Here is a 25,662-nt window from a genome sequence, read left to right as displayed (position 1 = left end):
CCATGTTTGATAAGCATTAACTTTTTAAAAAACTATTCAAAGCTTCTTTAAAGTATTCTTCTATGACTTAAGTCATCAAAAGTGGTAGGTTTTATGTACTTCAAATCTTTGAATTTATTTTTAGTATTGCAAATTTTCCTTCTCTGAGGAAACCCATCAATTACTTTCTCTGAGGAAATACAGTTTCTTCTCTGTTTTGTGTCCACCATTCTTGATTATGTCTTACAAAAGCTACTAAGGTCTTTTATTCAAAATGCTTCTCTGGGAATTTTCTTAATTCTGTAACTTTTCTACTCTCGTAGTTGATACTGGGAACCATTTAATATATTAAATATAAATTGATTCTGACAAAACTACCAGGAAAATTATAAATAGTGATAACAAATTTGAAATTAAACTTAGAATTGAAAAATCTCATTTTAAATATATTTATTAAATTGAGTCACTACCAGGTTTTCTTTTCTCTTTCTATGTAACATGAAATATGTACATGTTTCCTAGGAGCGAAGTTTAAAGAGTTTACAATTTCTGTCTTCATGTAATATTTTGTTGGACATTTTTCCTTCAGTGTTAGTTCTGCTTAAAAAAATAAATTTTCTTTGTGTATTATATTTTACTTAATTAAAGGCACCCATTTCATACAATACAGCCTCAGTTGTTTCCAATCACTGATTCTTATTTATAAAGCATATTGCTTAAGGACCTTAATATTACTGATGGGGTAAACAATATTTCAACATTAAATTAAAATAAAAACTGTTAAATTATTAAACTTTATTATTTTTCTTCCTTAAAATAAGCTATGCCTAAAAATTCTTTTTGGTCCCAAAACAAGACATTAGAGGGTGTTGGTTTTCTGATAAAGCAAAATATTAATGTTAGTTTATTAATTATTTAAATAGTTTATTTTATTCTTTTGGATTTCCATTATACTTATTTTTTTAAAGATTTTATTTATTTATTTTTAGTCAGAAGGGAGGTGTGGGAGAGAGAGAGAGAGAGAACCATCAATGTGTGGCTGCTTCTCATATGCCCCCTACTGGGGACCTGGCCCGCAACCCAGGCATGTGCCCTGACTGGGAATCGAACCAGTGACCATTTGGTTCACAGGCCTGTGCTCAATTCACTGAACCACACCAACCAGGGCCCAATATACTTTCTAAACAGCTCTACTGACACATAATTATAATAACTGTAAATACTTAAATCATACATTTGATAAGCTTTGAGATATGTAAAAACCAATGATCCCATTATCATATTCAAAATAAGAAACATATTCAATACTCAAAAAAATTTCTTATTTCCCCTTAGAGTTCTATAAAGTTTAGCTTTTTATATTTTGAGGTTCTATTATTAGGTACAAACATATTTAAGATTATTATGTCTCCTTGATGAATTGGCATCTTTACCATTATGAAATAGTTTTCTTTATCCCTAGTAACATTATTTTCTTGGAAATATACTGTAATATTAATATAGTTATTTAAGCTTTATTTTGACTAGCATTTGTGTGGTAAGCTTTTTTCTGCTCTTTTACTTACAATCAATTTGTGTATTTATATCTGAAATATTTTTCTTATAGGCAACATGGATCTTGATATTTTTTTATCCATTATGACAATCTCCATTTTAGTTGAGGTATTTAGACAATTTACATTTAATGCAATTAACGTAGTTAGATTTAAATGTATCATCTTAATATTTGTTTTCTATTTGGCCGATCTGTTTTTGTTCATTTCTTTATCTATTTCTGCCTTCCTTTGGATTGACTTCTTCACAATTCAATTTTATCTCTTTGTTGGCTTATGGAAGTAGGTTTATAACACATAATAAATTTTGTTCTTATGTGAGATATGTCTCCAAAAGCGGGACTGACACAATTTTGGCCCAAAATGTTCCAAAATTTAATCAAAATGACTACGTTCCTCCCACATGTTATCTAGCATTGCCATACCCATCACCTACTCATTATTGTGGTTTAAATGAACATGTGTGCACACACTCAAACACACACCTCTCCTCACCCCAGGTCTCATTTCATCCTGTACATCTCTAACTCTGGCCTGTTATCTCATCACTTTAAAGAACTCAAACATAAGACACTGAGAACTGGAGCCTCTAAGCTTACCTTCCAAGGTGCCTATTTTAGTTTCCTGGGGCTGCCCTAACAAATTACCACAGAGTGGCTTAAAACAATAGAAATGTATTTTCTCCTAGTTCAGGTGTCCAGAAGTCTGAAATCAAGGTGTTGGCAGGATGACTTCCTTCTATACGCTTTGAAAGACTCTATACTCCTTTCCTTGCTTTTCTCCTTGTTTCCAGTGGTTTTCAGAAGTCTTCTCATTCTTTGGCTTTTAGCTGGAATTCCTGTGTCTGTCTTCACGTAGTCATCTTTCCTCTATGTGCCTGTGTCCCCTTTGTCTCTAAATTTTCCTGTCCTTATAAAAACACCAGTTACTAGATTTGAGGCTCACACTAATCTAGTATAACCTTACCTTTGTGAAAAAAAAAATATAATTGAGTTATAATTGGCATGGAACATTATATTAGTTTCATATGTATACTATTTATATATTGTGAAATGATCATCACAATAAGTCTAGTTAACGTCTATCACCCTGCACAGTTATAAGATTTATTCCCTTGTGACAAGGACTTTTATGATCTACTCTCTCAGCAACTTTCAAATTACCAATACAGTATTATTTACTATAGTCGTCATGTGGTACCTTACATCTTTATGTCTTATTCATTTCGTAAGTGGAGGTTTGTGCCTTTGGACCCCCTTTACCTATTTTGAATCCCCTACATAATATCCCACATCTGACAACCACCAGTCTGTTCTCTGTAGCTATAAACTTTTTTGTTTGTTTTTAGATTTCACAAGTACGTGAGATCATACGGTATTTGTCTTTGTCTATGTATCTTATTTCACTTAGGATAATGCCCTCAAGGTTCAACCATATTGTCACAAATGGCAAGATTTCCATCTTTTTTATGACTGAATAATATATATTATATAATATTAATATATGTGAATATTTTCTTTATTGATTCATCTATTGATGGACACTTAGGTTGTTTCCATGCCTTGGCTATTGTAAATAATGTTGCAATACACATGGGGTGCATATATCTTTTTTAGTTAGTACTTTGGTTTGCTTTGGACAAATACCCAGAAGTGGAATTACTGGATCATATTGTAGTTCTATTTTTAATTTTAGTGTTTTAAAATAATAACCTCAAAAACCAAAATGGGTCACATTAACAGGTACTTGGGGTTGGGACTTCAGCATATCTTCCTGGGGGACACAGTTCAATCCCAAGCAACCCCATAAATGCATGGGGCATAAAACAAATATTTTCTGATCTACCCTGAATTTACCATAGACAGATTATTTCTACCTCATGAGTTTCATGTGTGTGCTATGTGTTGCTGCAGAACTAATTGCTGTGAATCCACGTCACAGTTTCTGCAGGTCCAAAGTCCAAGTGAGTTTGGCTGGGCCTTCTGATACAAGTTTCAGAAAGCTGCAGTGTCAGGCTGCATTCTCATCTGGACACTTGTCTGAGGAAGAATCTGCTTCCAAACCCACTCAGGATGGAAGAATTTTTTTTTGAGGTTATAGGACTGGGCACTCTGTTCCTGCTGGAGGCCACTTTCAGTTCGCAGAGGCTATGTTCAGCACCTAGAGGCGAGGCTGCCCACCGCTCCTGGAGGCCAGCACAGTCCCTTACCATGTGGAGTTCCTCAAAAACTCCACATGGAGATGATGTTATTTCATCAAGCTGGCAAGGAGAGTCTATAGAGCAAGCCTGTCAGTAAGATAGAATTTTCTATGATATAACATAATTATAGGAGTGACCCTCATAACCCTTACTGTCTTCTGTTGGCTAGAAGCAAGTCCTGCCCACACTCAAGCGAGGAGGGTTACACAGAGGCATGCAGAGGTGGGGGTCACCAGGGGCACCTTAACGTTTGCCACTTGTTTCCCAGCCTGATGAATGAGGAGACTGCAGCAGGTGTGCGCTAAGGTTCCCTTCAGCTCTGGTGTCTAACTCTAGGGAAAGCCCTCTCTCCAAGTTTGCATTGTTGGCACCTCCCCCATCCATCACATCTCACTGCTGACACTCCAGCACAGAACTATGCAGAACTTTACTTGTGCTTTGGTCACAGACCTAGCAACTACCTTTGCTGAGATCAGTAGCCATTTATAGAAAGGCTTTTTAAATCAATATGTGGTGACTTTTAATTCCTAAATAAGGTAGGAGGACTTCACTCTCTTCTGACTGAGTAGAATAACTTGAATTTACTATACTCTTGACATGTTTTTCCTCGATACATATTCTTGTAGTCTCTTGAAGAATACTTTCTTTGCTGAACTGAAGTTATCATCAAATCCCCTGCTTCCAAAAAGGTAAATTACAGAGCTATGAATTTCGGATGTAACTCACTAATTGCTAGGGGATGTCCCCATCACACTGTCTTTTTTTCTGTGCAGCTTTTATAAGATCCCCTCTTCATGTTCTCTTCTTAGAAAACCTTCTCCTCTCTCATTCCACGTGATTTTCTTGGCTTCCTTTACCACCTTCTCTCCTTTTTCTTTCTTCTCTCTTCTCCAATGCTCCAACCAGCTCAGGCTACAACCAATCCCAACCTTTCTACAACTAGAATATTCCAGTAAAACCAACAACAAAATAAAACACTCAGGCCAGACCCTTAGAGTCTGTTGCCTTTCTTTGCCTTTTCTTATACCCTATTGGTGCACCCCTTTTTCACCCTGTTCCAGGACTGACATCTCTAGCTATAGGCCCACCCTGCTGTTCACTGTGTCACCTCTGGTTAAATGGATGCCCTCTGGGAGAGAAGAAATCAGAACTTACACACCCCAAACCCCTGCTGAGCTTCCCCTTTGGTCACTATCCATACACATGTACAGCCTTTCCATGATGCTTCCTTCTGCCTCTCCTAGTTCTTTACCTCCTGGGCTAAGTTGAGAGAGGCTGGCCAGCTAGGATCCTCAGCCATCTCCTCAGTCCTGCCTCTTGCCTCACTGGTGAGAGAAAGACATTCTTAAACCTGGGGCATAATGATATAGAGTTAGATCAGTTTTACATTGAGATTTAAGTAAAGTTATTCTGACTGGAAGCCAATAACTACTGAAACTCTTCTTGGAATCTCCAATCTCAAAACAGTGAATACATTCCTCAGTGCAGTAGTGTTTGACCGTAGCTTCATAGGATGGATGGGATTATTATCTATGGGGTGAAGGCAGGAGACAGCACAGTGCTACCGCAAAAGAGCTTCTCAGAATATATGTTAATGAGTTAATTTATAGTTTCAGGTCCCTACTGAAGTATCAACAGAAGTACAATGGCACCACTATGGAGTGGATATTACTTGGCTCACCTACCTTATAGGCTTCCTCCTATACCCACGGAAGACATCATTAATTGATCATAGTACTCTGACATATTGAACCCCAGTTCCTCCTGAGAATCTTCCCCAACCATGTGTTTTGGGAAGCTATTACCAATTGATTGAAGGTAGTACAGGCGACAAAACCTATTTCCTATGCCTTATACAATATAAAGGAATAAATGGGAAAAGAGGCTTGGAGAGGAAAGTGGAGAAGGTCCCTGGGATCTCAAATGACAACTTACTATTTTAACAGTATGTTTAACTTCATCACATTTTAGTTCCCCAGTCCTAAAACGGAAATGCAGTACTCAGAAAATACCTGGGTTCACTAAGATCATGGAACCAGTTTATAGCTATTTTAATTGGTTCATTTTTATTCTTAAAATAGGGGTAATGATGGCATCAAATCTGTAGCATTGTTGTAAAGGTTCAATAAAGTTCTGTGTGTTGGATTCTTAGAGTAGCGAGTGGTATGTGTTAAGTACTTGATTATTATTAGGTATCAGTGATATTAATGTTAGTTATGACTTGCAAACAATTACCCTCTTATTGAGACTTGCAAGGCACCTTTTACCACCAACATAGCCTTTCTGGGTGGCATTTTGCCTCTGCTCCAGAAAGAAGCCATACACAGGAACTGGCAAATTCACCTCCCTCTGCATTTACCATGTCATGACAGAGTGGATGTGTCTGCGGGGTTCACAACATTGTGTGAATCATAACAAACCTCTCAAGTGCAACCTGACCCTGGCCCCTTACTGTGCTTCCCGTTAACTTTTACTTCACCTCAGAAAGACCTTCCTGGGAAATGCGGTTTTATAAGTGTTAGAGGAATTCATCATTGGGGAGCTGTTTGGTTATAGAACCCAAGTGAAGTAACCAGGGCAGGAAATGCATCTGTTCTGCAGTACTGGGCTGCCCCAGTGGGCATGCAGTACTCCGACTTCAAGGGAGCTTTTGCACACCAGCATCCTATATCATAGCCATCTGCCCCAATAAATCCTGTAGTTACTGCTGGTTGAAACCACTGGTACCCAGGGATGGAGAATGCTTGATTCATTAGCTACTGATGAGGCTAGCAATCCAAAGACCTGCCTTCTGTCTTCTGCTTCATTACATTAAAGAGCAATTAAGAGAAGTGATTTTGTCATCACACTCTTACTAATAAATGCAGCTTTAGTGGGTTAAGCAGTAGCATAGAAACAAAAGAGGGTCATAGGCTTCTATCACATTTTCAGGTTGAACTTAATGGTGCTCATTGTCACAAACTTTTTGCCTATCTGTGCTTCTCTCTTACTATCTTTCTTAGTTACTATCTAAAAATTAAAAATAGTCAAAAAAGAATGGATAAACACACTGACCTTCTTTCGATAGTGCAATGAAAGTGGGGGTAGCTGGAGCTCAGAAACCCCCTTGTTCCACAGTGGGTCATGCTTTATATCTGAGATGCTTAGGGGAAAGATGCTATTAAATCAGACCCAGGGATCAGAGGCCAAGGGGTTGCCAGCAGGCATAAGGGAACCCTCCCAGAGTGTCCTGAGATTTCAAGTTCCATTCGGGACTGGGAGACATATCACTCATTGCCTTCTGCTTTGGACTATGCATGGCTATGCTCCAAAAGGCTGTAATAGAAAAGGTGGAATGAGCTATAAAAGAATTTGGCAAATAACAAGGTCTTTTTTTCTTTTTGCTTATATAAAAAATACTTGAAAAGAAAAAATATATATGTATATATATACACATATATACTACAATGAAACCAGTGACTCCAATTATTACCACTCAACAATATTGTTTCAACCAGTTATTTCTACAACCTATAACACTTTCTATGAAAAATAAAAAAGATATTAATATTTAAAGTTTTCTAACACTTAGAATTTTAAAGATAGTAAAGCAATTTGATTCTTTTTTCAACCCCCTGGACCAAAATCCAAGAATTTAATATGATTTGCCAGGGGCATAAACAAATGTACAGGACTGTCAAAGAAATGTCAAATGCAGTACAGAAAATCTTAATTCATTTTCAATTTAATTTAATCTTGGAATTCAAAGAAGTTTTTGGGAGTACCTATTCCAACTTCTTAAGATCTAGACAAAGCCCCAAGATCACCTTAGTTCTTTTCTCCATTGGTCATATTCTTATTTTTTTGACCTTGTAAGAGAACAGAGAAGATCCCTCAGTTGTTCTTACTCTATTCACTATTTAGAAGTAAAGAGAGATTCCAGCTGGGTCCACCATGAAAAAAAACAGGAGCTTTTAACTTAGTTCCCACAACTTCAAACTCCAGCCAGTAAGACATGGGCAAAATTTTTTTGAGATTTAAAAGAGTGAAGAGGGGAGAATCCAGTATATCCACTAGGAAGTTACCAGATGCCACTATCAACCCCATACTTCAGTCACCCGTGGCTTTGACTTCTGGATATCATCAATCCAGACCTGTCTCCATGGACCCTGTAATCTGCCTAAGTAATGTCATTTGGTCTGACTTTCTAACTAACCACACCTTTGCCTCCTTGCCTCATTTCCTGACATACTATGTTCCTAACCACAAGCTTCTCCGCTCTTGGTTTATTTTGACTTACCTTAGAACTCAGTATAGTAAGAATCAGGGCATTCACATATAAGAACAGGAGCTTCAGAGTTGAGGAAAAGAAATGCATACCTTTGCATTGTGTATCATACTGGGCTCAGCTCAAAGGTTGGCATGGAACATTCTCCCTAATATTAATGCAAACCACATGTGGTATTGACAGAGAGGGATTTGATCCAGTTTATAGAGCTAAAGTCTAGTGCAAAGGAAGCCCTAGTTAGAGCAGGTAAAGGGATTAAAGATTGAAGGAATTTACTACATGCCAAACACATTCTGATGGTGGGATGGCAGGTGAGAGAAAGTAAAGAACAAATGGAGATAAGACTGTGAAAAAAGTGTTTGCCCAAAGGGGCCTGGAAAGAGATGAGAGGGTCAAAGTTGTGAGATGGGAGCTGATGTAATCGGCAAGACTCTACTCCTCAATTCCTGTTGATAAAGGCTGTTACAACAGTGATCTTCTCTAGCTGAAGACAACACCTCAGCAATCACAGAAGTTCCTGGTGGATAGAATGCCTAAGGTCTCTCTGCAGAATGCCATCCATGGGCAGGACTGACCACATCACACTCAACTTGGCAAATTATGAAATGATTTTTTTCCAAACTATCTACACAAACATTGAAAGTAGTAGTAATAATCCCTGGTAGGTGGGAGACAGCAGTTATCTAACATTTTGCCAAACTCTATAGTTATCACTAACACTCTTAAGTCTTGACCCTGGTAGATGTGTGCTGGTTTCTTCTGTGAGTCTTCAGTGGTTTATTTCTGACTCCAGTATATACCCTGTGCCCATGCTACCCTGGAGGATGACTACCCCAAAGGGTATCACTCAGACATGGTCCCAGGAGTCTCTGCTCCAGTCCCCAGAAATGTTCCTTGCATATCCCACCTACACTGCCTTCTGTAAACTATTAATACCAAGCTATCATTTAGCAGAATGCTGAATAACAACCACCAGCAAGTCTTTGGGGAATGACTCGATATCCAATTATCTGCATTTGCTTTCCTACATACCAAAGCTTATATTTCTCCAGTGTGATAATGATCTATCTACATTCTACTTATTCTCTTAGCTTGAAGATTTTCTTGATTTTCAACTATAAATTCTTATTTCAATTTATCCAATCATAGTGTCTCTGAAGGAAAAAAGACTGAGCCAATTCCTTTATGTCATCAGTGAAGTGAAAAGTGTTATTAATGATCACCTAGCTTGGAGCATTCCACATTGGTTCACTTCTGTGCCCTTTCCCACCACAGGACAGGTATGACAGGCTTCCCTACCACCAGGACCTCCCTCTTCTCCAGTGTCCTGGCCTGGGCTGGGGCTTGCTCTGGCACATTGCACATGCACAGATGAGACAGGGACTAGGCAAACATCTTAGAGCCTGAATGCCCCTCTTGCTGAGCAGTTACAAGATGGGAAAATAAAAGTCTCAGCAGCAACTCCAGGTAGCCACGTTTGAAGCAAAGGAGGCATTCTGGGAGAACATTCTGGGAGGCATTCTTGGAGCACATAGATGTAAGGCAGGAGGGATACATTTCTGGACTCTACAAATCTACTATCACTGAGAACAGTTTTGTTTTAGTGCTGTTTTTCTTTCTCAGTATTATCTTTAATATTCTTCAAAATTGCCTTTCAAAATAACCACATGATAGAACATAACTCATTGGCCTTTATGGTAGTAATGTATATCATTCTATTTCTACACCGAACTTCCTGACTTCTATGTACAATTTTTGGTACATTCATGCTACCACTTCATGAGTATTTGGATTAAATTGTTCTGAGTTAAAAATGATCTAAAAATATTAATTACAATCAACACTAAAACAACTGCTTCAGAAGTTTCCATGCCCAGAAACAGCAATAAGCACAAAGGACATGGGCCTAAGGTGCTGAGAAGGTCTTTACACAGAGGAAACAGAGGTGCTATCTGGCAAAGGTGACAGTACATCAGAAATGATGTGGTTCTTCACTTAATTTTTCCTGCTGTTTTTGGGAAATTGGCTTTTCATATCATTTTTTTTCATTTAATGTGATATTATATGAATAATGTATTTATAGTACCTTTTAAATTTGTATAAAATGCAACTACCTTGTAGTCAGTGCCAGGGTCCATGCTCACCACTGAAGATGGGAGAATCCCAGGCTCAGAGCCAATTCCCACACCCTCTGATGCTGGAGGGAAACACCCCAGCCAGCCTTTGCAGGGTCAGCTCCTATGAACTGCCCATGCTGGGGGGCCTCTTCCTTCTTAATTATCCCTTTGGGGTCTTGGGAACCTTGTCTAGTGACTCTTTTTTTTTCCCCTTCTTTCTCTCTCTCAATCCAAGAAAACCTCAATCTAATTTGGGAAAAATCTTTCTTTATTCTTCCTCCCTTCCCCCTCCCCACCCTTAATCAAGCTATTTGGCTTATAATGCATGCACCCTATGCACCAGGTAACATTCTACTCCAGGAGCATGCAGAGGGCAGTGACTGGAGCATTTCCCTAAACCTGCTGAGCCCCTGCCATGTGGAAGAGCGCACATCACTATGAACTGCCGGGAGGAATTACAAATGAAGTCAGAGAGGGTACCAGAGGAAGTAGCCCCAAATTCTTTGGAAGTCCTATCTGCAGGTGGGCAGAAAAGAACCCCTAAACTCCTTGTTTTTCTTCCTTCCCATTTTATATTCCACACACACAAGCCTGCCTCCCACCTTTTTATGATTAACGGTGGCACATCTATTGATTTGGTCTTTTAAAATGCATTTAAAAGATTACATGAGAAAAGGGGGTTAACTATTGTTTCCTTCAAAATATTAACTTTGAACTAATGGGAGTTCTAGGAAGAAAATATTCTCATGCTTATTCTCCCTCGACAATGGCATTTAAAATTATTTTCCAGTTTCACTGAGATATAGTTGAAATACAATTTGTTCAAGGTGTGTGACAGTGATTTGATATATGTTTATATTGCAAATTGATCACCACAGTAAGTTTAGTCAATGTTCATCACCTCACAGTTACAAACTTTTTTTCTTGTAATGAGAACTTTTAAGATCTATTCACTTAGAAATTTTCAAATATACAATGGAGTATTTTTTTGAAGATTTTATTTATTTATTTTTAGGCAGAGGAGAAGGGAAGAAGAGTGGGAGAGAAACATCAATGTGTGGTTGCCTCTCAAGTGCCCCCTATTGGTGACCTGGCCTGCAACCCAGACATTGTGCCCTGATTGGGAATTGAACCAGTGACCCTTTGGATCACAAGCCTATGCTCAATCCACTGAGCTACACCAGCCAGGGCACAGCTTTCAAATATACAATACAGCATTGTTAACTATATTTACCATGTTGTATATTACACCCCCAAGATTTATTTACCTTATAATTAGAAGAATGACATTTTTAAAGAAATCAAGACTGTCATTGTAGGTCTATAGAGTAAGTTAGAGATAGCAAATTGTAATTTTTTTTACTCGCAATTTTACTCACAGGTCTCGGGAGACACACATGTACATTAGGTTAAAAACTAAAATAAAGAAGAGGAAGAAGACAAATATATTATCTTGGAATAAATTCAGCTCCAGAACAGAAAATGCTGTGAACTGAAAATGGGAAAAGTTGGGTTGCAGGGCCAGTAGTAGCAGTGGCATTGGGGCACATAGAGAGCTCTGTAGATCTTTTCACGTTTCTCACTCTCAGTAACACACACCAGCATGAAATAAAGCCTTCTTTAAAATTTTGTTTAAAATATGTTATAGATGTTGGTGGTAATCTAAAAAGTATTTTTAAAACATATCTGACTGCTTTAAAAGGCCCAGTGAGACAATGAGTGAAATGTGTTTAGAAGGAAAGAGGGAAGACTCGGCATTTTTTTCTTTCTTTCTTTTTTTTTAATTTGTTTTTCTCTTATTGATTCTGGAGAGAGGGGAAGGGAGAAAGGAGGGAGGGGAAAAGAGACACCGATGTGAGAAACATTGATCGGTTGCTTCTGGCATGTGCCCCAACTGGAGACTGAACCCACAGCCCAGACATGTGCGCTGGTGGGGAATTGATCCCGCAACCTTTTGATTTGCAGGATGATGCCCAACCAACAGCCACACCAGGGTCAGGGCTCAGGCATCCTTTCTGCTCCCCTTGGATAAGCACTGCAAAATGCTGTCCTGCTCCATCTTCCTATCCCATCCCACAGGGCAAGGTCTTGCCTGGCATGGGGTAGGAGAAGAAAGAGCATGCTGGGAGTCCAGAACAAACCAGAGGACCCTATGGAAATGGAAAGCCTCTAGAAAGCTACCCAAGGGTGACTTTGACAGAGAGTAATTAAAACCCCTTATTGTCTGCAGACTGAAATGGGCTCAATTAAGACAATATCCCTAAGGAGCATGAAAGACAGTGCCCAAGGTAGATTCCAGAGAGATGAAAATGTCCCAGCCTCATTCTGTGTGAAAGAGAATGTTAAAAAACTTTCCTCTCTTCAAAACAAAGGTAGATGTTAAGAGAAGTTGGTAGATATTCCTGGCTAACATTCACTGAGTGCTAATTATGTGTTAGGTACTCTTCTAAATTTCCATGTGAATTCATTCAGTGTTCCCAGCAGCCTCAGCACCAGTTTATGGAAGAGGAAACTGAGTCATGGGGCAGGTAAGTGCTTGTTTACATTTCCAGAGGAGGCAAATTACAGAGCCTGATTACAAACTAGACATTCTGGCTCCAGAGCCTTCACTTTCAACTCACTGCTCTACCACCTCTGGTGTGTATGACAGGTACATCACTGCAGAGGACTTTGTACTTGAGAATTTCAAAGTCAAATGAGTCATATTTGGAAAGCATTTCTAAGCAGTTCTTATAGGCACACAGTGCTAGGTGGTTTTGCATCATTCTTTGCAACACTTCTGTGATGAATCTACTCCATTTCTTTCCAAATGTGTTCTTGGGAGACTAAGTTTATAATAGAAGTGGTATCTGTTTCTCTAGAGAGTGCACTTTTATAGAGAAAAATCAAAAGAAAAAATATAATGAGTGAATCCTATTAGCTCCACTTTCTTTGATCATTCACACCTCATACATACTGTTGTATGCTGCTAGGCTAAGTGAGAACCACCTTTCCCCCATGGCACTTGCCCAAGCCCTGGCAGGATGTCCAGACAGAGTTAATTTACCTCCAGAGCTAGCATTGCATGTCTCATATTCTTTTCACTGATGCCAGATATCATATCAGTTGTCATCTTTTGATACAAATGGCATCCTAATCATAAAAAGTTTCAATGTTGGATTGTTTCTGGATGGATCAGTGAAATAGGATCATATTTCTTTTGTGTTCTTGGCTTCATGCTATCACCACAGTAATTTTCCAGAAATTCTTAGAGAGTCTCCTTCCTAGTCAAAAATTTTTGTTAGCTCATTATGTATATTTGAAATACAGCCTCTCAGTCTACCATTAAAACCTTTTCAGAATATGGCCTGAATTATTTCTTTCTGATATTATTTCCTATGGTTTCTTCTTTCCTTTCCTCTCCCCCACCTTACAGTTTCAGGGAAGGAAAAATGATTTTTTCTCTACTCTTCTAGGTTCTTGGCTGAGAACTCTCCATAATAAAAAACAGATTAGCTGGAGAAAAACAGAAGTTTAATAACCTATATATCTCCTGTAAACATGGGAGAGACTCAGGAAGACGAACTCCTTAAAAATTGCCCAAGCCACCACTCTAATAGCATCTCCAGCTAAGACAGAAGAAGATGTTAGAGGAGGGGGACCAGTTGTGAGAGATGCCAGGAAAAGCATGATAAAAAAAGGCAAGGCTGTTCTGCAAATTTAAATCGATGCCTTTTCCATAGATAAGAGTGTCATGAAATTTAGTCAAGCCCTCTTCCTGGTACAGAGTGGAAGATACCCTTACAAATTTCCTTTGTCACTGTAAATGTCTCTTACAAATGGGTAACTTTCACTCAGTTTTTAGAACTTCTCCTCTGTCTGCTCTTTCTTAAAAGTAATCAAACCAAAAATCAATAGATCAAAAAGGCATATTTTGGGGTGGTATATTTTTCTTCCTTTCACAGTCCATGCCTGCCTGATTCATACAGTAGCCCATGGTTTCTGGAATGTTCTCTCGTTCTCTCCACTTCCTAACTTTTCCACATGTCTTCATACTGTGAGTCCTTCCATGCCCAGTTGCAAGGCTGTGTTATAATCCCTTTTCCAACCACTTTGCAACTTAAGCCATCTCCCCTCTTCAAAAGCCCTTCATCAGAGCCCCTTAGTGACACCCTACAAATATGGTTATTTATATACAAGCCTTATATCCCTAGATGTCAGTTTCCTTAAGTACAGGACTGGTTTAACTCTGCGGCAGAAACAGAGGCAGACATGGGTCCTATGATGAAAGATGCAGGGAAGAATAGCAGGAACTCCACTATTACAGAACTGGGTATGCTTCACACTTCACAGAAAACTGGAAAAGCAGTTTCTCAGACTTCGCAGACAAATGATGGAGGACAAATGATACAACTCTTCTGCATTTACATTACATTTATATGTTTTCCCCAAGAGGACCTCATTGGGCCATTTTGCCACCATGCTGTACAAGTGCCCCTACTGGGCAGTATTTGTCCCAGATCAACCCTGAGGCCACTGACCTCCACTGTCCATGCCCTAGGCACAGTTGCTTTGAATCAAGCACTAATCCATAAACTAATCAGTGGTTATCAAGGGGAGTCCAGTTGACTTCATGCAAATTTACTTTAGTCATAGTGGCTTATATAGAAAATTACTAGTGAGGGTCATTTTTCTTCAGAGGTACTTACATTCCTTCTCCTGCCTGCCTGCCCAGAACAATAAAATATGGTGGTTTCTATTAAGCCCGGATAAATAAGTCTTGGTTCCCAATTATGTGTTTATCCATAGTATAGCCAAACCTAAGCAGGATTTTGGGGGTCAAGTAGGTGGGCTTTGCCGGTCTCTGTTGCCTGTTTCCATATCTTCCATGGCCAGTGAATGGTTTTTCTTACTTGTTTGGTCTTGGGCTGGAGCTTAAAGCACATTACATCACCTAACTTGGGCTATAGCCAACAATGCCCTCCCCCATTCCTGCTTCTTCCATCACTTGGATCAAAAGGTCTTTTATTATATGTGCTGGCTTGAAGAATATAGGTCAATAAATTTGTATGCCTGTACTTATCACATAGCTTTGTAAAACAAACCAATAGGCCTGTGAGCCCACTGTGTGTTGCAGCTGAGTTCTGCTGGCTTACTAGAGCCAATTCCCAACTCCATGGACTCCACATTTAGTGATACCATGCCGGTGACTTGAAATCAACTATGGTGGGAGTATTTACACTTTAGAAATTGGCAAACACTACAAAATTATCTTTTTTATTTCTTTTACTCTTCTTACTTTTTATAGAGCTGGTTCAGCAAATGCCACTGAAATAAGCACATCACAACTCCTAACAACAAGTATAAGACAGAATACCTGTCCATAGTAGCACTATCCCATTTCTCCTAGCACAGAGAATGCACCCAGTTTCTTTGAGACCCGGTCCATATGAGGAAGCTGAGGCACACTGCTGACTGATCATTCCAAAGGAAATAATACAGAATGGAACTCCAGAAATAAGCTAGAAAGACTGTCATCTAAATTCCACCCAGAGCTAGACTAAGGTACCAAATTTTTCACCCCAAAGAGTCCAATGAACCTAAGCAAAGGGCAATGATACTGGGGAGAGCCAAGTGGATGGATTAACCTTTTTAAAAGGATAAATGAAGTTAATAAATGTTTACAATAGAAAGAACTACTGCCATTCCAGGCCTCTAGCAGCCTCTAGTACATTTCCATGTTATGCTGGCCTTAATGGGAAGCGACAGCTGATGAAAGCTGCTATTCATGGTCATCTGAAACAGCTTTCCTCCCAGATGAAATTTGGTGTGGCGTGAGTCTAAACACACAGACCAAAGGCCAGGAGAATGTATTCCCCAGGTCCCCAAGGGCTGGCAGAGGCAACTCTGTTTGTGAAGGGGGCTTCCTGACTGGGCATCAGAGAGGCCCCAGGTAAACAATAGGCGTCTTTATGCCCCTACTATGCTCAGCCCTGAGATGGTGGTCCTGGCCCCAGTCCCTACCCATCTCAGTCCCTCCTCTTTGTTTATAATCAACCGCAGGCACTCGGGGTGACTTTGGAGTTCTGTGACAAGTATTTTCCATCACCATAAATGAACAAAGCCCAAATTGATCCCACTGCTTTCGAGGTGAGCCATATCCCTGTAGGGAGCAACATTGGGGTGGGTGGCATGATGCATGAGCTTCTTTGGCTTTGAGAAGATGACTCTGACTTCTTACCTAGAAGTAGCAAGGGCAAATGCAAGTCCAGCAAAAAGGGTTTCTTGTCTGGAGTTTCAAAATGCTAGTTATTCCAGCAGCCTGTGGGACCAATGTCTATGAGCCCAAGGAGAGCAAACACTCTGTGGAACACAAAGCCATTGCTCCTACTCCAGGTCTTGCCATCTGACACTGACATGAAGTTACAAACATATGGTTTCCATCAAAACAAGGTTGGTGGTATTTTATCAACCTCAGGGAGCTAGGGACTTAGTAAATAGGATAGCTCATAGCTTAGTAGCTAGAGGGTTCTTACTTGGAATAATAGTATCCAGGCCAGGAGACAAGTCTTTCTGGAAGAACCAATATTTGAACTACACTAGTGTGAGTTTTGGGCAGTGTCAAGCATCTAGAACTAAGAAAAATTGAATTTAGCCCCATAGTTTCTGCCTTGATTCTGAGTCACCTATCAGGGTGGTTCTCTTTCTTTCTTATTCTGAAATTAAACTACCAGAAGTTGGTTATGGATACCTAACCAAGGGAGGTGAAACATATTGTACATCACACTGGGAAACTAAGGCTGTCAAGTTGGGGAAACAGAGCAATACATTAATGTCTCTCTCTTTGAGCCTCCTGACTCCTCACACATCTCTAAGATCTCTAGTGAACAGATGTTAATTCAGGCCACAAATACACCTTTGCAAGAAATGTGACTTTATTTTCAATAGCTAATTCTATTTTCCTTTTTAAGATGCATATCACTGGGTGGTAGAAACTAAATTTTTTGTGCACCTCTGTATGCCAGAAACCTAGAACAATATATAGAACTCAAGAAGCCAATGTTTTAATGTGTAAGATTCTCAAAATCTCTGTAGCATTGAACCTCAGTTTCTTGCCAGGTGACAATGCAGGCATGTGTGCACATCTGTGAGTGTGTGTGAATGTGTATTTTGGGGATCAGGTGTGTGCATGTCTGTAATGTGTATTAGTGGGAGGGCGTCTGGCTTTAGGTTGCCGGTCAGTGTTAGTATTTATTGAGTCGCCTTTGTTCCTGTCATTTCTCCAGTTATTTGACCATTTAGCCTGCCGTTTCATCTTTCTTGTCTCAAGCACAATGCCTCTTCAAGTCTGGCCTTCTTTTCACATGTGTTTGTTTCTCTGGAGGATGCAGGGCAAAGAGTTAGTCATCCTTGGTGCCATTCCCCACCCTCAAGGACTCCTAGTCCTTGAAACACTATCACAGCCATTTCTACACCTCAGCACCATTTCTCTGCTGCAACCAGAAATAGTGTTTTTATCTCCCCAAGCTCCACAAGGAAGCGAGACACATCATGTCTTCACTTCTCCCGACCCACCTAGGGTTGTTATCATGCTGACCTGCCAGAGGACCGGGGTGGGGGGGGGGTCTGCAGTGGGGCCACATGAGAGAACTTCTTCCCCCCTGTCTAATTCTCTCTCTTCCCAGAGTATGAAATCTAGTGCAAAGGCTGCAGTGCTCAGCTCTTCATCTACTTTCTCATTTCAGTGTTTACCAAACATTTACTATGCCATGTGTGCTCTTGAAACTCATAATTTTGAAGCCTTTGTGACTTAAAAATCTTTTTGTGGACTATTGTTTCTACCAGCAGTTTCAAAAATCTATTTTGATTCACAGCTGAGTCCACTTTTCTTCCTCTTGGCATAGCTGCTGAAATATCTCTGTCCTGAGACATGAAAGTGAAATGTTCTACCTCTCTGGGTTAGGGGAAGTGTCACAAATTAAAGAAACAGGAAGAAAAATCTTTGACTAATGCTTCAAAATATTATCCTACTTTATCTGCTGCTTTTGATTAGATAGTTGCAGCAAGTTCTCCACAGTCTCCCCTCTGGCCTGAGGCTTACAATCCTTGGACTCCAGGGGTTCCCCAGGAATATTTAGGGGGAAGGTTCTGACATACCCTGGCTACATTCTGAGACTAGAGAGAATCTGAAATATCAAGGTACTGCCTAAAAGCTTGAAAAGTAAAGAAATGGGCTCTTAATCTCTCTTCCAATCAAGGGTCTCACCATAGCCCGTTTTGCTGAGGATCCTTTAGAGTGTCCTGGGCTGTTACCTTAGTTCAGTGTAATATTTAAAGCTGATGGGGCAGGAATTAGATTCAAGAAATAGCTTACATTTTTCCAAAGTATGTGGATTTCAGGGTCTCTTTCCAGGGGTGGGAAAGGAAATGTGGGGGTTTATGACACCTTTTCTTTCTCTCAGATATTTGGAGTAGTTACACATAAATAACCAAGGTTTTGTCCTATATTTCAAAGCCCTTGCATGTCATCTGTAACTGCTCTTTCATCATCAGAACATCAATTGTGTGCCTTCATGGGCAACCAGAGGATTTACTGTCTGACCCAAGAGTTAGCCAACTTGTCCACGTGTGTGCACAGTTGGAGATGTGTAAGTGGCTGGCTGGCTGGGGCAGCAGGTGCATGTAAGTGTGGGTAGTGAGGCAGGGGTGGTTACACCTTGATACCAGGAGAATCAACCTTTTTAATCCTTTCAGTATGTCCTTGACACTAATTCTTTACTTCCATCAACACAAAGGCTGCATACAATTGATTTATTTGATTTCATAAGTATAATACCTCCCTGAAAATGAAAAGTAAAATTTCAACCATTCATATTGTTGTATGAATTAATTTCTTAGAAAATACTTTCAATTTACAGTAGACATTGTAAATTAGGTAGCATGGGTGAAAAAACTAAAGCCAAAGGAAATGGAATTACTTAATCAAAGCCTACCTCAGTTAAGCAATTCTTTCCTCACTTTATAAATTTAATTAGATTTCTGTCAGCTGGAATAATGGTAATTAGTGAAATAAGGGTTTTGATATGGATTTTAGATGAGGACCAAGAACAAATTTGGGTGGTGAGAATTCTGATTTGGGCTTAATAGGTAAGGTCTTTAAGAAATACCAGAAGGAAGCTTGAAGCCTTTGGAGATGAAGAAGTGCCAGAGGGTTATATAAAGAGTTGTGTGGGTTTAGAAACTGCAGAGACAAATTATGTGGGGTCTTTATTTAACAATTATTACAACTACCTTAGTACTACTCAAGGGAACTGGCACTGGTAATATGAAGATGACTAAAACATGATCAAGTAAAATTCAGATACAACACATATGAATGTTTTACCTATATATGTTTTGCAAAGTTCAATTTCTTTGCTTAATTAAAAGGCTTTATCTGTTCTATGAGGGGGTGGAGGAAGGAGTGCCCAGACCTACTCTGCAGAGTGGACATGGAGAAAGTAAGCCAGTTTGTGTGCATGTGTGCACGTGTGTGCACAGGTGTGTTTGTGGGTGTGAAAGATTTAGGTTAGGCTTAGACAGAGTGGTATATTTATCTCTTTCTGCTCCCTTACCATAAAATAAAAGAATAAAACAGACCTATTTGGTGAACAGGTATAAAATGTGTGGGCAGGAACTAAAGAAGAATAGAAGAATTGGGAAAAGAAGAAAGAGATGAACCTAGAAAACAAATATGTAGTTCAGGTTCTCCGGAAAGCAGAATCTGAAATAAAATTAGAAGTAGGAGAGATTTGCTGGGGGAAGTGCCTGTTTATGTTTTAATGAAGGGGAGTTGGAGCAAAAGTAGGAGAGAAGACCCTTCAGGTTATGATGCAGGTCTGACATCCATGAAAAGAAACAGAAATGGAAGGAAGATTGGGTAGAAAGAACCTCAAACTGCAATGCAGTCCAGAGAAAGTTTCTCTGATGGGAAGACCTAGAGCAGTGACTGCCCACTGAGAACTCCACATTGGGAAGAGAAAGCCTGCCTCTAGCCACTCCCTTCCGCCTCTCCTATATTTAATCATCAGCTGGAAACAGCCTGGGAAGACTGTGGCTTCAGCATGCATGCCACATTGGATCCAAAGATGTGGCAGCTGAAGGCTGTGAGTCAACCCTTCTCCCCTCAGTGGGCTCACCCAAGGTAATCTGAGCCAGGCACCTGATGGATCACACACCTGCAGTGCCTCAAGCCAGGAGAGAGGCTGGAGAAGACTGCTGGAATGCTGTGTAAGGGATGTAAGAGCTCTCCCTTTGATACCGGCACTGCACAAGTACCTCAAAGCCACAGCGTTGGATCAGGGTCTTGGCCAGCCAGCTGGCCAACTCTTAAATGGCTGGAAGGACAGTCATTACTGGGGCACACCCTGTGTCTTCCCTTAGTCACATCTCACTGAGTGCTGCCACAGAGGGGCTGCTGTACGTATAGTGGGGGTAAATGAACCCCCTGGAGAACCTGTGCAGTAGGCCGTGGGCATCTCTAAACTCTACATTTTCCACAGAGACCATAGAAATCAGATTGTCTGCTCTGGCCACATGAGGTGATGGATCCAGAGTTAATGTAGATGAAACTAGAGTTTAAGAGCTATAATGTATACTGGAGAAATGGTGTTACCCTAATCATGCCTCCACTAGGGTCAGGGTAAGTCAGTGATACCTGAGTAGATGTTTGAACCTAGAATATAATTAATGATTCAGGGATACAGAATTTCCAGTTGGGGATGGGATGGGAAAAGGAGTGAATGTGCAGCAAATGAATGATCCCCTGATATCCATCTGTCATAATTCTTGGGCATTTGACTACAGGGTGATGAAAGGTTCAAATGAGAATGAAATAATAAACCAAAATCCTTTACCAAGGATTTTGTACAGTTTACCACAATGCCACATGGTTTGAGACAGAACATTCACCACATTCAAAAAGAAAATTACACATTTTAAAGTAGTAAAAATGGACATGCCACATACACACAGAAAGTTGTACTTGGACACAGGGAGTTTAGAGTAAATAATTGATGATTCCCCCTGTTGAATGCACAATGGATTTTTGCATCATAAATAAATGAGCAACCCATTGTTTATCCAGAGAGGCTTTCCCTAGGGAAAATGAAGATAGCAAATAAATGTGAGCCACAGGTCCTGTGCGGACCTTGGCTTCATATTTTCCTAAACTTCACACCAAGAAAAATGGAATGCTGTTTCCTAGAAGATGGGTTTTATATATCTGTATTGGAAGTAGTGATATTTTGCAAAATTATCTCTTTATACTTAGGTTGCAAGTGCTGGACTTGAGAATGTAATCATTCCCTTTTGGGCATTTGGTTTGCCAGTGAATGAACAGGCTTGCCTTGCTGTGAGCTCTTTGGGCCAAATGAGAAAGCTTGTGTCAGGATCGAGGGATTAAAGTCTCCAGTCAATTAAATAAAATATCATTAAAGTAATCAGTCAAGTGAACCATGGTAGTTTGAAAACATGCCTGCAAATTTTTGACTCTTCTATCCTGAAGAGGTGGAATCTTTGTCCTCTCTGTCAAATGAGACCATCCTTAGTGATTGGTCAACCCACAGGCTATAGAAGAGGTGACACTGTGTGACTTTGGAAGCTGGTCATTGGAGAGGTATAGCTTCAACCAGGTACCCTGGAGCACTCAAGCAGGATTCCTAGGCTGCCTGTACACAAAGTCTCACCACCCTGCAGACACCATGCTGTGAGGAAGTTCAAGGTAGCCCATGTGGGAAAAGCACACAGAGAAGCTGAGACCAAATGAAGAGGGGGAGATGCCCAGCAGCTCCAGGTTAAGTGGAGTGAGAGACCTGGAGCCAGAGCTGCCTAGCAGAAGCCTCTCTAGATCCCTAGCTCACAGAAACTGCCAGAGGTAATAAAATGATTGCTCTTACTTTAGGCCACCATGTTTTGCCTTGTTAGGCAGCAACAGATAACAAGGACACACATTCATCATTCAACTATAGAGAATTTAAAACACAAAAATCACATACCAACTTATTTTACCTAATTATAATCTGCTGCACAGACCTGGACCAAATGATCTGTGCCACGGCTGGACCCCATCGCTCACCTGGGATTTGGAGGCTTCACCGTGGGCAGCACTGTTTCATTAGCAGCCCTTCCTTTTTGGCAGCTGAAGGCCCTTACAGAGGCTTTGCTGAGATCTCTTTAAGCCAATAAGAAGAAAACTTGTGTTTTCTTTTCTAATTCCCCTGCTTTCTATTCCAACTCTTATGTAGGTGGTAGAAATTAAATCTTTCTTATTAGATTGTGTACTCTTCTTCACCCAGAATATAGTTGAAAGCTATATGATGTACTAGATTAATTTAATTACCTAATAAAGAATGACTCCAAATCCAGAAGTATATTGAAAGGATTATACACCATGACCAATTGGGCTTTATTCATGCAATGGGGGTTAAATAGATGAAAATCAACTAATATAGTAAGTACGTTAGTAGAATGGAGAAAATAAATTATTCTAATTGATGCAGAAATATACATTTGACAAAATCCAACAACTTTCTAATAAAAAACACTAAAAAAATTAGGAATAGAAGAAAATTCCCTCCACCTGATAAAGGACATTTATGAGAAAAAAATAATTTAACATCTTACCCAGTGAAGACTGAGAGCTTTTCCTCTAAGGTCAGAAACAAGACAAAGATCTCTGTGCTCACCATTTCTACTCAACATAGTACCAGGCATTCTAGCTAGAGCAATTATGGAAGGAAAAGGAAAAAAAAGCATTTAAATGTGAAGGAAGAAGTAAAACTATTCACAAGTATCACAACCTTATATACAGAAAATCCTACATAAGCTTAAAATAGTAATAACAACAACAAAACATTAGCACTAGTAAATTAATGAATCAAAGTTACAGAATATGAGATTAACATGCAAAAAATAGTTGAATTTCTACACACTAGCAATGAAGAATACAAAAATAAAATTAGGAAAACAATTTCATTTATAATAGCATCAAAAAATAAAATACTTAGAAATAAATTTAATCAAGAAGGTACATGACTTATATACTGAAAATGTCAAAACGTTGCCAAAAGAAATTGAAGAAGACCTAAAAAATTGGAAAACTATCCCTGCTTATAGATTGCAAGTCTTAGTATCAAGATGGCAATATGCTCCAAAAATGCAATTATTATAAAAAATTCAGTGGCTTTTCTATTTTTTTGCAGAAATGAAAAAGACAATCCTGAAATTCATATGAAGTTTCAAGGGACCCCAAATAGTCAAACCAGTCTTGCAAAAGAAGCAGTTGGAGAACATGCTTCCTGGTTTAAAAACGTATAAAATCTCCTCTAAGGCTCTCCCCAAGGCACATTTGATTGCCATCCTGGAAGTGTTCTCTCCCAGGGTCTTCTCCCTATGTCTTTTTTTTTAAGATTTTACTTATTTATTTTTAGAGAGGGAAGAGAGGGAGAAAGAGAGAGATAGAGAAACATCAATGTGCGGTTGCTGGGGGTCATGGTCTGCAACCCAGACATGTACCCTGACTGGGAATCAAACCTGCGACACTTTGGTTCGCAGCCCATGCTCAATCCACTGAACTATGCCAGCCAGGAAAGGTCTCCCTATGTCTTCATGTGCTCTGTACTCTGGACCTTTTCTGGATCCCTTGCCTTGTCTTACCTATTTGTGTGGTTACTGTACACAGGGTTTTGTTTGTTTGTTTGTTTGTTTTTATGAAACAATGGCATAAATTGTATGAAATGCAAAGTCATGGTATGAGTCAGCATTAAGCAATATTTACCCTTGGGAACACCACAGCTTCTTTCTGAGCCCTGCTTTCCTCAAACTTAATGATGGTCAAACGGAGCTACATTGCTGGTCCCAAGCCAGAATTACCGGCATTGTCATGATCCTACAAAAATTGACTGAACCAGAATCTTTAGGTGGTGTGAAGTCCTGGCATAGGCATTTTACAAACTCCTCGGGTGACTCTAGAATGTACCCCTGGATCACAGGGGCCAGGTATCTAACTTGTCATGGCTTATTGCTATATCCTTAGTACTCTAGGTCAAGACAAGTCTCGACACTCAGTATTCATTTGAATTAATTAATTAATGATATCTCTAAGTCCTTTTTCATCACTAATATTTATGTTTCTAGCCTTGCTGACTTAGTTATTTTTAAGGTGTTTAACATGGTGTCTTGGCTATTTGAGGTAATAATTGAGTATCTGTTGGATTGAATTGAATTGAATGTCAGAGAATTAATTTGAGGCACAGAGCAGAATTCTGGGCATCTATCTTATGAAAACAGAAGATTTTCCACTTTATAACAGACATTGTCAGGGCACAAAACATTTGTGAAATGTCTTTTGGAAATTTTTTAAAATAGCATTTTAGCACAATACAATTTCAGCTCTTACTCTTACAAATTTGATTTCCACCAAATTTTCATTAGTTTTATCCACAGGAGTTCTTTTCTATCCATGTGGTCATTAAGTATCCTGGGTCATCCTACCCCTGGAGATTGCTCTGTCTGCATTTTATCTCTAGTCCATGTCTGCAGACTGAGGTATTGGAATGAATTCTGGATGCCTGCGAACCAGAAAACCAAAGAGCAGTGAGAGAATGTGGTGTCTGCTTGGTCCACTTCTGTTTCCCTCCCCCTGGACCCAGTGGGGCTGCCCCAGGCGCCACCACCCACCCCCGCCACAGAATGACCAGCAAAAAGGCCAATTTAGAATAGGCATCCTTTGATTCGGCTATTTATACCTCCTGGTCTTTTAGACTCCAACAGTTCCAGGGCTATTTAATCCTGTTCCTAACAAGATCTTGTATTTAGACTACAGTTTGAGGCTTTATCCTTTAATAACCCCAGTTGTTTTTTTTTTTAAGGCTCTAGGAGGAACTAGTTGATAATCTCAAGCTTCACAAATGGTCTTTTAAATTCAATCTCTGAATTTTAGTAAGGATAAAGTACCAGAAAAATTTTTCTTTCTTAACTTCCATTTGCTTGTCTTTATTGAATTAGTAAGAAAGATAATCTGCATACATTAAGGTACATTACACATTTGTCTTACTTGAATCATCTTGAGAGAGGTCAGGGAGCTGGGAGTCCATGATGGGAACTTAAGGAGTCCTGCAGAATCAGAACTGGCCTCTCCCCTGAGGACCTGGCTGGACAGAGAGAAGTTTTATTTGTTGGTTTTATGGATTTTGTTTGTTTGTTTGCACAGTTTGGCTCCTGCAGCTCCTTCATTACAAGCAGTCTGCCCCTGTAAAGAATTACTTCGCTGTGAATTTGTGGACTTCCTGCTGATACCGTCACACTGTGGAGTGTTGGGCACCACACACCTAGAGAGAGAGAGAGAGAGAAGGCATGAAGAGGATTAAAAGGTCTTTGACTCCCTCACATGTCCTCCAAACTTCAGTACTTGTGACTATAGGCCGGCACATCCATACGACTCAGCCTATCCCGCTGGTAGTCCGCCACACATGCCACAAGCCTATTCACTCTCTCAACAGCTATTTACTAAGTGCCAACCATGTGCTA

Source organism: Phyllostomus hastatus, unplaced genomic scaffold (genome assembly GCF_019186645.2).
Source record: "Phyllostomus hastatus isolate PE091 unplaced genomic scaffold, TTU_PhHast_1.1 phas_scaffold_55, whole genome shotgun sequence".
NCBI lineage: Eukaryota > Metazoa > Chordata > Mammalia > Chiroptera > Phyllostomidae > Phyllostomus > Phyllostomus hastatus.
Note: the sequence above shows the minus strand (reverse complement) of the source record.